This window comes from Manis pentadactyla, chromosome X, assembly GCF_030020395.1.
Source record: "Manis pentadactyla isolate mManPen7 chromosome X, mManPen7.hap1, whole genome shotgun sequence".
NCBI classification, from domain to species: Eukaryota; Metazoa; Chordata; class Mammalia; order Pholidota; family Manidae; genus Manis; species Manis pentadactyla.
Window position 1 is genome coordinate 49,035,505 of NC_080038.1, and position 11,925 is coordinate 49,047,429.

The following is an 11,925-nucleotide window of genomic DNA, read 5'->3' on the forward strand; positions in this document are numbered from 1 at the left end:
ACCCATTTCTGGGTGCCCCTTAATCTTTGTCTATATTCCCCTACTTCTATGTCCTTGTCTCTGTGTGTCCCTGATTCTTGTGTTTTAGTGACTGCATACTTACTGTAGAATGTAATTGAGTTTTTGCATATCCTCAGCCTGTTACCTAGTGTCTGGGTCTCCCTCTTTCTGTGTGCCTATGGATTTCCATGTCTAGTGTGTGGGCATCTAATGAGTTTCTGTGTTTGAATGTTTGTGCATCCCTTTTTCTGTGCGTCCCTGAGTTTTTGGGTGTTCCTGATTCTTTGCATGTCTCTGAACCTTTGCTTATTCCTGAGTCTTTATAATGTCTTTGAGTCACTGTGCACTCCTGAGTCTGCATGTCCCTGAGTCTTTGCATGTGATCTAGTGCCTGTGCATCTCTGTCTGGGCACCCATGAGCCTCTGTGTTGCAGTGTCTGTGTGTTCCTGTCTCTGTGTTTCCCCAAGTCTTTGCATATCCCTGGCCCTTTGTCCTCTGGTGTAAGTGTGTCTTGGAGTCTGTTTCTTTTCTGGGTGTCTCTCCCTAAGCCTCTGTGTTTCAGTGTTCGTGCCCATGAATCTGCCTATGACTTCTTCTGTGTGTCCTTTGTTGGTGAGTCCCTGAGTCTGTGCACCTCTGGGACTCTGCTCCCCATATTTATTTTATTTCTCCATTTATTTTCCCCAGCTTTTACCAACATCTCTATAGTATTGTTTCTAAGTGTTGCTGTGGCTGTGTCTTAAGTTGTTTTGTGATTCAGTATCTCTCTTTATCAGTTGTTGGGTCTTTTTCTCTGGATCTCCATGACTGTGTTTTGGTTTCTATTGTTCTGCTTGTCAGGGTGTCTCTCTACATCTGTTTCTTTGTCCATCTTGCTCCATCCCTGGTTTTGTTTTGATCTGATTCACCACCACTGTATCACTGTCTCTGTGTTTGTATCTATTGTCTGGATCCATGCCTTTGATTTTTTTATATTTTTTTATGGAAATCAATTTTATTTTTAATTTTCAGAAGTAAAAGATTTGTAACATTTTAAACAAATTGTTAACAAGACTTAGTCGATATTTAACCTCATAACTGTTAGGGTCCGGAGTCGACCACCTCTCAAATAGACAGAAGACACTCACGATAATGCAAGTCACACAGCGAGGTTTATTTCCAGCTAGCTGGGATCCAAGTGTCTGCCCGACGCAGCGGGTTTCAACAAGGACCCAGAGCACTCAAAGCCAGGGGTTTATATGGCATTTTCAAAAAGCACTTACTCACAGTAATTTTCCATAATTTTTGGCTTGTGCCACATCCTGGGGGTTAAGCAAAAGCAAGATAAGACCACTCCTCAAATGTTAGGGTGGTTCAGCAAGATAAGCTGACCAGAGTCGCAACCGCCCACAACTCGGTATGCATGATTAGCTGACCAAGGGTCGCAGCCGCCCACAACCCCGTGTCTATGATTAACTTGTTCTTCAACACCTGTTTATCAAGCCTTACCCAGTTCCTCCTTTCCTGAGTCACATACTCAGAAAATGGCTTTTCGGCCCTTAAGATGGCCATTCTCATGCTAATTCATTCTTACAATAACTAAATACAATTATAAATTAAAAACATTGTTTTATATTTTCTTTTCTCAAAAATACTCAAATACATTTGAATTGCATCCTTTAGAAAATAGACTAAAAGACACTTGCACTTAACAACTATGAAGAACAGTATTCTAACACATCCATGTTTTCAATGACACTTGAAATATTGAGTTATGTGTCATTTAACTGTGGGTAAAATTGAAACATTTCCAGAATTTCTCGCCTGACTTTGGTGCATCTGCATATCAACAGGTGTTCAGAGGTGTAAACAAGTAGGCTTTAGAGCATTTGCATCTTTCCTCAGGGGTGGAGAAGTTCATCTCCATATCAGTGGATGATTACCTGGGCAACAGAGGGCTTATCTGTACCTGAGAGGTGAGGGGAAGGTGTTGTGGCTGCTTGAGAGCCCAAGAGAGAGTGAGATGGGCCAGACTGCAGTTTTGTAAGCAATAAACGGGTTTTAAACTTTATTTCTCCCTTTCACTTCAGTTTTTAGAGGTATTTTGCCCCGGGATTTCCTTTCCCTGGACTTATATGACCTATGTCACAGAATACAAAATAACAAAACTAAAATAATTGGTTCTCTAATCTTCAGTTCTGTTCCCACAAAATATCACTTCTCACAATGAGAAAACAGGAAATAACATACAAACAAAAGAGCTAACCTGAAATCATTTATCCACTCTATCAAAAGATAAAGGTGTGGGAGATCAGCATAACAAGAATAATTTAGTTTTTACCATTTAACTTTAAAGATAATAAATAAAAATAATGTACAATCCCACCAGTATATTTGAATTCCACATTATATTTTTCCTGTTTCTTGAGGAAAGAAAATAGCCTGAATGATTAAGAGGAAGATGAGTAAAATATCAGTACTGAAAGACAATTTTGCTATCACTTCCCTAGAAGTATCCATAGGACCCTTATTAGAAAACAGGTTGCTGTCCATGCCACAAAATGTGAGATTAGATTATCCTAACTAAATACAAGGAAAAAAACTAAAATCATTTTTTGTACTTATTCACGTTGCTCCCCCGACCCAGAAATTCAGATTAAATGTACCTTAAAGATCACAATTTTATTTTGCTGTATCTATTTTAGCAACTTAAACGGAAAGCAACATTTTAAAATAAAAATCATAACAGTGTTTTTGAAACTGCAACTAGAATTCTCACTGAAAGGGTATCTCGCCGTGACCCTCCTTACCCAGAATGACTCAGGAGACAGGGGCCCATGCAAGAGATTTTATTATCTGAAAGACAGTGGCTGCCCCCAGAAGAGGGTGGAGAGAGAGAGAGAGACGGAGGGAGCAGGGGGACAGAGAGACAGAGACAGGGAGAGAGAGGGAAGCAGCATGGTGCAGAGCGTTGTGCCTTCTATTGTGGCGGATCTGCCTGGCCTGTTGCTTTGGGGGAGGGTCAGGGTGTTTAGAGATAAGGCGGGGGTAAACCTAGGCAAGCCCAGGCATAATTCTCACTGGCTTCTGTGCTTGGGACCATGGGGTAAATGGAGGATAAATTACTAAATTCTTACATTCCTCCCTTTTCTGTTTTATAAGTGGTAGAGGATTTAGGAAGGGGTGAAGGTCAGTCTTCAGTAACTGCTTCCTGCTGATTAGGGGCGATGAAGTTCATTTTTGTATTGATGGGGGGCGCTCTTCAGATGAGCCCTTGGTCTGCAGTGGTGATGGCATTTTCCAGGTTCAGTAAAGATCATCGTCTTTGGAGAGGGGTTAAAGGTTTGGTTAGAATTTTTTTGCATTTGGGCTGATTTCTATGTTTACATAGGGTGGCTGAATTAATAGCATTTTGGGGGGACATATGTGTAGGCAGAAAAGCGACCTGTAGGGCAAAGGGAATCCTTGATGGTGCAATCTTTTGGACAGTCTGAAAGAGAAGAAAGGGCTGGCATTGGGAAGATAGGTCTGGTGAGAGAGTTAAGTGTTGAGACCAGGATTAACAATCCTGAGGCATGATGCATGGCGGTTGTAAGGGAGGTCTTAGGACTCTGTGCTGGCAGAAAGTTCAGTGATGAGTGGAAGTGGAGATGAGCAGCGTGAAATGAGGAGAGTAAGAGGTCTGGTCAGGGTGGAGTAGGAACCTGTGGGAGATTTGGTGGGAGGGGAATAAGCTGAGACAAACGGCTTAAGGTGGGAGTTGTGTATCTAGTGGGGAAGACCCTGGAGTTTAACTGCAGTTGGCGTGGAAAGGATTACTGTGTATGGTCCTTTGCCATTTGGGAGTTAGGGATGGTGTCTTTGTTGTTTGAAACGGGCATGGTTTGGAGTTTTTTCCTGTCTATGGCAATGGCCTTGTAGCGCGGGGAAAGCTTAACTCCCAGGTATGTGATCTGAGGGGCAGACAGCTGAACTTTAGAGGGTGAGACCCGATAGCTGTGTTCGGAGAGAAAGTTTAAGAGAATAATATCCTGTTGAGAGGTTTGTAGGGAGGGGTGGCACAGAAGATCATCTACATATTGAAGGAGGGTGGAGCTCGAGAGAGTAAGGAATTTGAGGTCTTGTGCTAGAGCCTATCCAAAAAGGTGGGGAAGGACTTAAGTGTTCTCTGAATATTAAAAATTAACTTAACATAAGGAATTTCCTGCGTTGATTTTTCTCTGGGATACCAGCATCTTGGTCTGGGAGCATATCAAAAGGCTGCCTACTCAGCTCCCAAAGTGGACTGAGGTATTGTCTATTTGCTAAAGAATCCTGCCTTTTACTATGCCGTCTACATCTGGGTCTGCAGTTAGTTGCTCAGTTTGCAAAATTACCTCGTCAGATCTTAAAGGAGGAAAGACAGCACGTAGGCTTGGGCCTTTTAGTATGCTAAAGTGAATCTTACACACGATTACAAATGATTAGCATAATAAAACATGTGCTACTCTTTTTTATCTGGGGAACATTAACTGATCTCACTGAAGAATGATTCTAGAGCTTAATGTTCATCAGTTTTAGTAGGGGGGGGCGGTTCCTAGCATGTAGTTTTACATTGCTCTGACTGCAAATATCCTGCCTTGCTTTCTCCAGAGGCTCTCACCTTATTCTAAGCCTATGGTTCCTGTCTCATTCTCCCCTTTACAGATAGAGACCTTAGCTGCTGCTAGGAAAAGGGGGCGATGACCGCACTGGCTGCTTCATGCTGAGCGGGGGTGCAGTACGGGGTGCAGTTAGGTCTCCATCACTGGTCAGTTGAGAGGGCCTCAGAAGGTTGGCGCTTCTATTCTGGGTTTCATTTCTATTACTATTTGCAGTTTTGTGGCTTCCAGGCGAGATAGAACAAATCATGTTATTAAGTTAAGTAGCAACATCTGGAGTTGTATTTTCTATTCTGGAAGGACAAACTTGACAAGATTAAGAATGCATGGCTGACTAGGAGACTAACACAGCACCCTCCAATAATATTTGTTGAATTGTTTTTGAATAAAACAGATTTTAAGTATCATATTTAATGTCTTCCTAACACTTCATTATAAAGACATCTCATGTTTTATTAAAAAAAAGAATGCATGGCTGAATATGAGAACTAAAAATATGAAGATTCTAATTGAGAATCATAGCCAGGTATCAGGGGAAATTAGAATTCTGGATCAAGTTTACATCTCAATGACTAGTATTTGGATTTAGTATAGATAAGACTGCATTATTGAAACAATACTTTTCTCTAAAATCACCCTCATTTTTTTATTAGAAGTAACCAGGTTAAGAAAATAATTAACAGTTGGCTTGATTATTTGCATAAGTGCATCAAGAAGAGCAATTGATTACACAGGCTCTTTTAAGTGTGCTTTGCTAGAACTTTTTGTAAGGAATTTCAGATTGAACTTTTAAGGCCTCTTTGAGGCCAGAAAGCCCTGCCAGACTTGCCATCAGGTTTTGCCTGCAGTACCTGTAGATTTGTATGAATTCCTCTCTTCTCGAGGTCCCCAAGACATCCTGAGGTTCCTGCACTTGCCAGGAAGTGACCTTCCTTACTCACCTGGTAAGGCTGCTGGGAACCCTGTAAGCAAGGTACCAGGCCAGTTCTTCCAAGGGGCTTTGTTGGCTATATAAAGTCAACCTTAGTTCCTTAAAGCTGTTCATATCTGAGCTTTATGCATGTGTCTCTCAGGTATGACATTCCAGTCAAAGCCTTGGTAGTATAACCTGTGTTTTTAATTGGTCCTCTTACAAGGAAAGCAGGTTCTTATTGAACTTATGCAAATAAACATACTGCCATGAAATATAAATATAGTCACTGAGAGTTTTTAAATTCTGGAGGGATCAGGTAGAGGGAAAGATAAAGTTTCAATTCTGCTTATAAAGATAGTCATTTAATAAGCTGTTGTCAGCTTAAGAGAAAAAGCTTAAAGCACTTTATCAGCAACATTTGAAACAAAAAGCCACAAAATCATCTTCCTTAGTCTATTAAATCTTATGTAACCAATGTCTGTTCTGCTGAAATCTAGTTCTTTACTAGTAGTTTAGGAGTAATAAAACAGTGAGTATAAATGACAAAAGACAAATGACAATGGCTAAAGATCTGATGAGAGCTTACTATAAGACAGTTGACATAAGGAAATTTGGATATTTCTGTAACAAAACATTCAGTAACAAAGTTTAGCATCATTCCCTTTGACAGTGCTTTCTGTGTAATTAAGCAGGTAATTATATATATCAGATAAATAAGCCAAATTAGCCAAATACTTTCCCCAATGAGAAAAAAAATTCCTCTGACATGTTCCAGGGGCCCTCTGGAAAATATCAGTTAACTAGAGGTAAAAGCACCTATTTGAATTTGATTTTGGGAAATTGTCAGAAGAAAGTTTCTTTGGCACTTGCTTAAATAGGATTATAGGTTGCTATGAAACAATACTTATCCATTTAACCAGAATGACAAAAATACCTCAAAGGCAAATAAAGAAGTTTACACAGTTGTTAGCATAGTTTAGCTTTTAGTCCTTTTAATATTAAGATCTCATTTTCTTAAATACTCCGACAACTCTTTGAGATGTTAAGCATGAGAAATTGCTTTGATAAAACAGAGAACCCTTTGCAATCTTTCAATATTAAGAGCAGACTAATAGTTAAGAAATCTTTGTCTTTTTAACTGAAAACAAAATTCTAATTTTGCTGTGTACTTGATACCGAGACTCATTTGCTTTAATTTTATATAGCATGACCATATTAAATTCTTCTACAAACTTTCTACAACCTTCTTACATTTAGAGTTCTCCCTCCAAATAAACAGCTGTACTTTAGAACAAAGTTACTTTCTTTTATCAAGAAACATTCTTTAGCATGCAGAAATGTTTTCCTTATTTCTTTAAGTAGTAACTGAAAACCATTAGGTACCTTAATTTTTAGTGAACACTGAGAAGCAGGCTATTGTAAACTGTTACACTAGCATTCTTTGACAAATTTATGAACACATTTTATAATTTCTGTAACCATGAGCTTTACAGCACAATCTCTCACTAAGCACAAAAGTTTATCTTCAACTTAGCAAAACTTTAAGGCTTTAGGTTACCACAAAAATTCTCAGGCTATAGGTTGGTATACACACTGTAACACAATTATTAAGGTGTTCAGTTGCCACACATTTTAGTTTATTCATTCCTAACAACTATGCTAGATTACTTACAAAACCTTTACTGAATATTAGACAAAGTCAAGCCTCTAAGCATTTTATTCTTGAAAGATTTAGCGGATAACATCAACTTAAATGACTTTAGGTAAACTTAGGCAGCTGATAACCATAAGGACATGTCTGTTTCAATTCAACTTAAATTAGCATTAATGCTTAATATTTTCTATTAGAATTTTCTGGAAGTTTTAGATTGCCCAATTTTCACAAGTGCCTGTCTTTAAATGAATTTCATTAATACCATCCGGAGGTAGAAAGATATTTTCATTTACACACTTAGACACACAAACATACAGACTGAGACATAATGATAAGGTTCCCTCTGGCAGCCATCCAACATTGAAAGCTGGCTACTCGCTAGAACAAAAAGTTTACCACCAACCCTACTGGACTTCCACACTGAGTTTGTTAGCTCTTCCCCTCTTGTCTTTAACCTGTAAAAGAGTGGTTAGATTAAATGTTCCCTCCAGCGGCTGGCCAACGTTAAAGGACGGCCACTCGGAGGTGCAGAAAACACAAAATTTTACTGACGTCCATGCTCAAATTGTGAGCTCTCTCACTAACATCTGAAAAATGGTCTGTCATGAGAGACAAGGGAGTCATCTGCATCTGTTCCATTTCTTCTGTCAACAACAAGACTAAGACAAACACGACAAACAAACAGATGCCTACAGAGAAGAATCTGCTGCGGCCGCAGAGGCAAAATGAAAGTAAGTTGAGGGGCTGTCAGACTGCAGTGGCAGCTGACTTTCCTCACAGATAAGGACTTCATCTTCCAGACGGGGACAAGGGACATCTCCCAAGACCCCTGGTCGATGACCCGCCAGCGTATCTGCCTAAGTCAATGCCAACCCTGACAGGGATTGGAGCTCCTACAGGCTTATACAGGCTTGTTCACGAACAAAAACAGTGAGACACAGATAGACAAAGACAGACAGATAACTGAGTGCACTCACCAGCCGTCACTGGGTCCTCCGGGTCAGGAGTTCTGGGAGTCTCTGGGATCCCGGACGAGCCCCCAAATGTTGTGCCCAAAGTCGCAAATCCCAGAAGACCACCAAGGAGCCAACACTGATGCAAAAGCAAAGAGCCTTTATTCAAGCTAGCTCGAGCTCAATCTCTCATCTGCACCAACACAGTGGCAAGATGCCAGAGAAAGAGAGTGAGTTTCAAAAACACAAAGGTTTTATGGGGTTCTAGGACGGTTGGTGGGGTGATGGTCGTGGCTCTGGTCAATTGGCAGGGTCTAAGGTGGTGGGTGGGCTCCTTGCTGACTGGAGAGGAGAGAGAGACCAAGCTCCAATTGGCTGAAATAGGATCTGAGTCCCGATTGGCTGAGGTAGGATCTGGTTCCCGATTGGCTGAAATAGAGTCTGGGAGCTTGCCCTTTCAGTTCAAGGGATACTGTGGCCAGATCTCATTACAGTAGCTAACAGGTTTGAGGTCTGGAGTGAGGTGGAGGGGCTTTAGATTATTGAGTAAGCACCCCAGTGGTGAATCTGTGGGAATGGAGGGGCCAGATCCCATGGTGAGAACGAGACCATTCGGAAGTTACTGAGGCGTCCCTGAGCGATTGAGAAGGTCGTGGAGAAGACCAGTCACAGTTAGGGGGTCATCACCACCTCTAACTGCGGGGTCAAGGCGAAAACGCCAAGGATGCTTGGTACCTGGTACCAGGAGTTTACAAGTAGCATAGATACATAGATAAATTAAGGGAGACGGGGCCTCAGTGGATGAGGATTCTCACCATGGGGAGGCAAAGAAGGGTTGACTATGGGGATCAACTGTGACTCTGAAAGTTGTGGTTGGGGGTGCCCCTGTCCCAGAGGATCCCTTTAGGGTGCCAGACACTCAACGGTCACTTCACAGGTTCCAAAGGGACATTTAAGTTGACCATGAAGGGGAGACTCACCAAATCGAAGGCCGGTGTTGGGTGAGAAGATGAGCGACTGGGGAAGTGGACGATGAGCCCGTGGAGGAGGATTGGGCAGTGAGGGTTCCCAAAGCAGCCCAGGTTCCCGGAGGAAGAGTAAAGTCAATGGGAGAGCCTCATCCGAAGTCACGGCACCAATGGAAGGGTATCTCGCCGCGACCCTCCTTACCCAGAATGACTCAGGAGACACGGGCCCACGCAAGAGATTTTATTATCTGAAAGAGAGAGTGGCTGCCCCAGAGGGGGTGGGGGAGAGAGAGAGAGGGAGCAGGGAGAGCAGAGAGGACAGAGAGAGAGGGAGCAGGGAGAGAGAGAGAGAGCGAGCAGGGAGAGCAGGGGGGCAGGGAGACAGAGACAAAGAGAGAGAGAGAGAGCAGCAGCGTGGTGCAGAGCATTGTGCCTTTTACTGTGGCAGAGCATTGTGCCTTCTACTGTGGCAGATCCCCCCGGCCTGTTGCTTTGGGGGAGGGTCGGGATGTTTAGAGATAAGGCGGGGCAAACCCAGGCAAGCCCAGGCATAATTCTCACTGACTTCTGTGCTTGGGACCATGGGGTAAATGGAGGCTAAATTACTATATTCTTACACTCACCACATAAGAGAGTAAGTTAACTAGCAAATTTTTGGATCTAGACAATTATTTACCATCATCAATTCAAGTGTAACTTGAGGCACTCAAATTAATTATTTTCAACTCAAATAAGGGACAATTAGGCCACTGCAGTCATCTCCTCATCTGAGTCACTTGACTCATCTTTTATTTCCAATTCCCCTAAATCTTTGTCTACAGTTGTAACAGTTTACTTCTTGCTCTTTTTGGTAACTGCATCATTAGCACAAATTTTTCTCATTTTAATGTTTGGCAATTTCTTCAGATCCAAATCCCATTCCCTAAAATTTTTCAGATTATCTGCATTTACAATGTCTGGAATCTCAAGGCCATATCCTTCTTAGTGCTGTTGCTCACACTCCATTGCCTGCTTGATGACTGTCTCCCTGGAACAATGCCACCTTCCTTGCCTGTCTTTGATGCTATTATGTAATTCAATCTGCTCCAGCTCACTGCTGAATCGATTTAAATACCTTTCAATTAATTCACAAGGACCTTTCTTTTGAATATCCTACTTTTGGGGGATCAAGATGATTTTGAAACCACTGGAGTTTTTCACCAATAAGGTTGAAACACAACAGCTTTTCATTCTTCAACTTTTCCTTTTTTTTTCTTGTTTGTGGGCCTCTCTTGTCATTTGAGCTGCTTTTCTACTATACGGATAGATGACTTTTTTTTTTCCTGTCCTACACTTTTTACCTTTAGTGCTTTAGGCATGGCGCTCCTCGCTGCCCCAAGGGACCTCCACACTCTCCATGCCTTTTACTTTTGAGACACTATCTCTGTCCCTGAGTTTAATTCAGTGTCTATATCCCTTCATTTGTGGCTTGGTCGCCTGACTGTGTATCTCTGTTTCTGGGTGTTCCCACGTATACCTTGATTCTGTGTCTTTGCATCCAGGCCTCTGTGGGTAGATTTCCTTGTCACTGTGTCTCTGCCTATTTGCTTATGTTCTGTGTGTCTGTTTCTATGTGTCTAGGTTTCTGTGTTCTATCTTGATCCTTCTAGACATGTCTCTTTGTTTCTCTCCCTATGTCTATACTATAACCATATGACTGTATTTGTGAGTGCACAACCCCATGTCTACTTGTTCCAGTATCTCTGTCTCTGATTTCCTGGGTCCCTGGCACTGTGTCACAATGTCTTCATACCTGGGCCTCCACCTTGTCTCTGTTATCTGACCTGACCCCCTAGTCTCTTTGCTGGAATTTGTCACTGTTCAGGTATCTGTATCCTCATGTCTTTGTCACTGGATATGTGAATATATGTCTGTTCCCGACTCACTCTTAATATGTTTCTCTGCATGTGCTTGTGTCTTTGGGTTTTTATCGCCAAGTCTGTGTCTGTGTCACACCTCTGTTTCTGTATCCTTATAGGTCTCTGGTCCTATGTCTCTGTGTTTTCCTCTCACCTCCTACCCCATGTCTACAAGTCAGCATGTCTGTGTGTCTCTGTGTTTCTACCTCTCTGTTTTTGTGTCTTGGACTGTGATCTTGACCAGTGTCTCCCTGGTTACCTCTGTGTCACTGTGTGTCTCAACCCTTCTGTTCCTGTGCCTGGATCTTCTTCATGTATGTCTATCTTTTAATTTGTATGTTGTTATGCTTCACTGTTTTCACATTAGTTATTGTGTGTCTGTCCCCAGGTGACCTTGTTTTCGTCTTCCTAATTCTTTCTTTGTGACAGGGGTAGTAACTCAAAAGTGGATAAAGAAGCCCAGGTTTGTTTCTCTGATGCTATCACTCTGGCTCCCTGTCCCCCTCTTTGTATGTCTAATGTCTCCCTATGTCTGTTATTTTTGGTTTGAGATCCCTGTGACTTGTGTTTACATATGTCTCAATTGTTGTATTTCCCTATTCATGTTTGTATCCTTGTTGCTGTGTTTCTGTGTATGATCCTCTGTCTTTGGTTGTGAGTATGTGTACATTTGTATCTACTGCTGTGTCATGGGATCCTTCTCTGTTCATTCAGTCATTCAGCAAATATTTACTAAGCATCTACTATGTGCTAGGCAAGGCAGGTACATAGATGATTCAGAAAAGATCCTTGCCCTCAAAGAGCTCACAGTCTAAGTCAGGTATCCAGACAAGTAAATAGATGATCAACTACAGTAATAAGTGTGCGTGGATGGAATAGTAGTGGGCCATGGGAACATAGAAGGGAACTGAACTCAATT

The 11,925-nt window shown here is 41.8% G+C and overlaps 1 long non-coding RNA gene and 1 pseudogene across 1 annotated transcript in view; both read right to left on the minus strand.

The window, feature by feature from the left end:
- Positions 1-8,485, minus strand: part of LOC130681907 (uncharacterized) — an 89,453-nt gene extending 80,968 nt beyond the window's left edge. The window contains exon 1 of the long non-coding RNA XR_008995185.1: positions 8,165-8,485. This is a non-coding gene — a long non-coding RNA (uncharacterized LOC130681907). The remainder of the gene's footprint in view (positions 1-8,164) is intronic.
- A 1,289-nt stretch (positions 8,486-9,774) lies between these two features.
- LOC118934911 (translation machinery-associated protein 16-like) lies at positions 9,775-11,675 on the minus strand (annotated as a pseudogene).
- Positions 11,676-11,925: the final 250 nt, after the last annotated feature.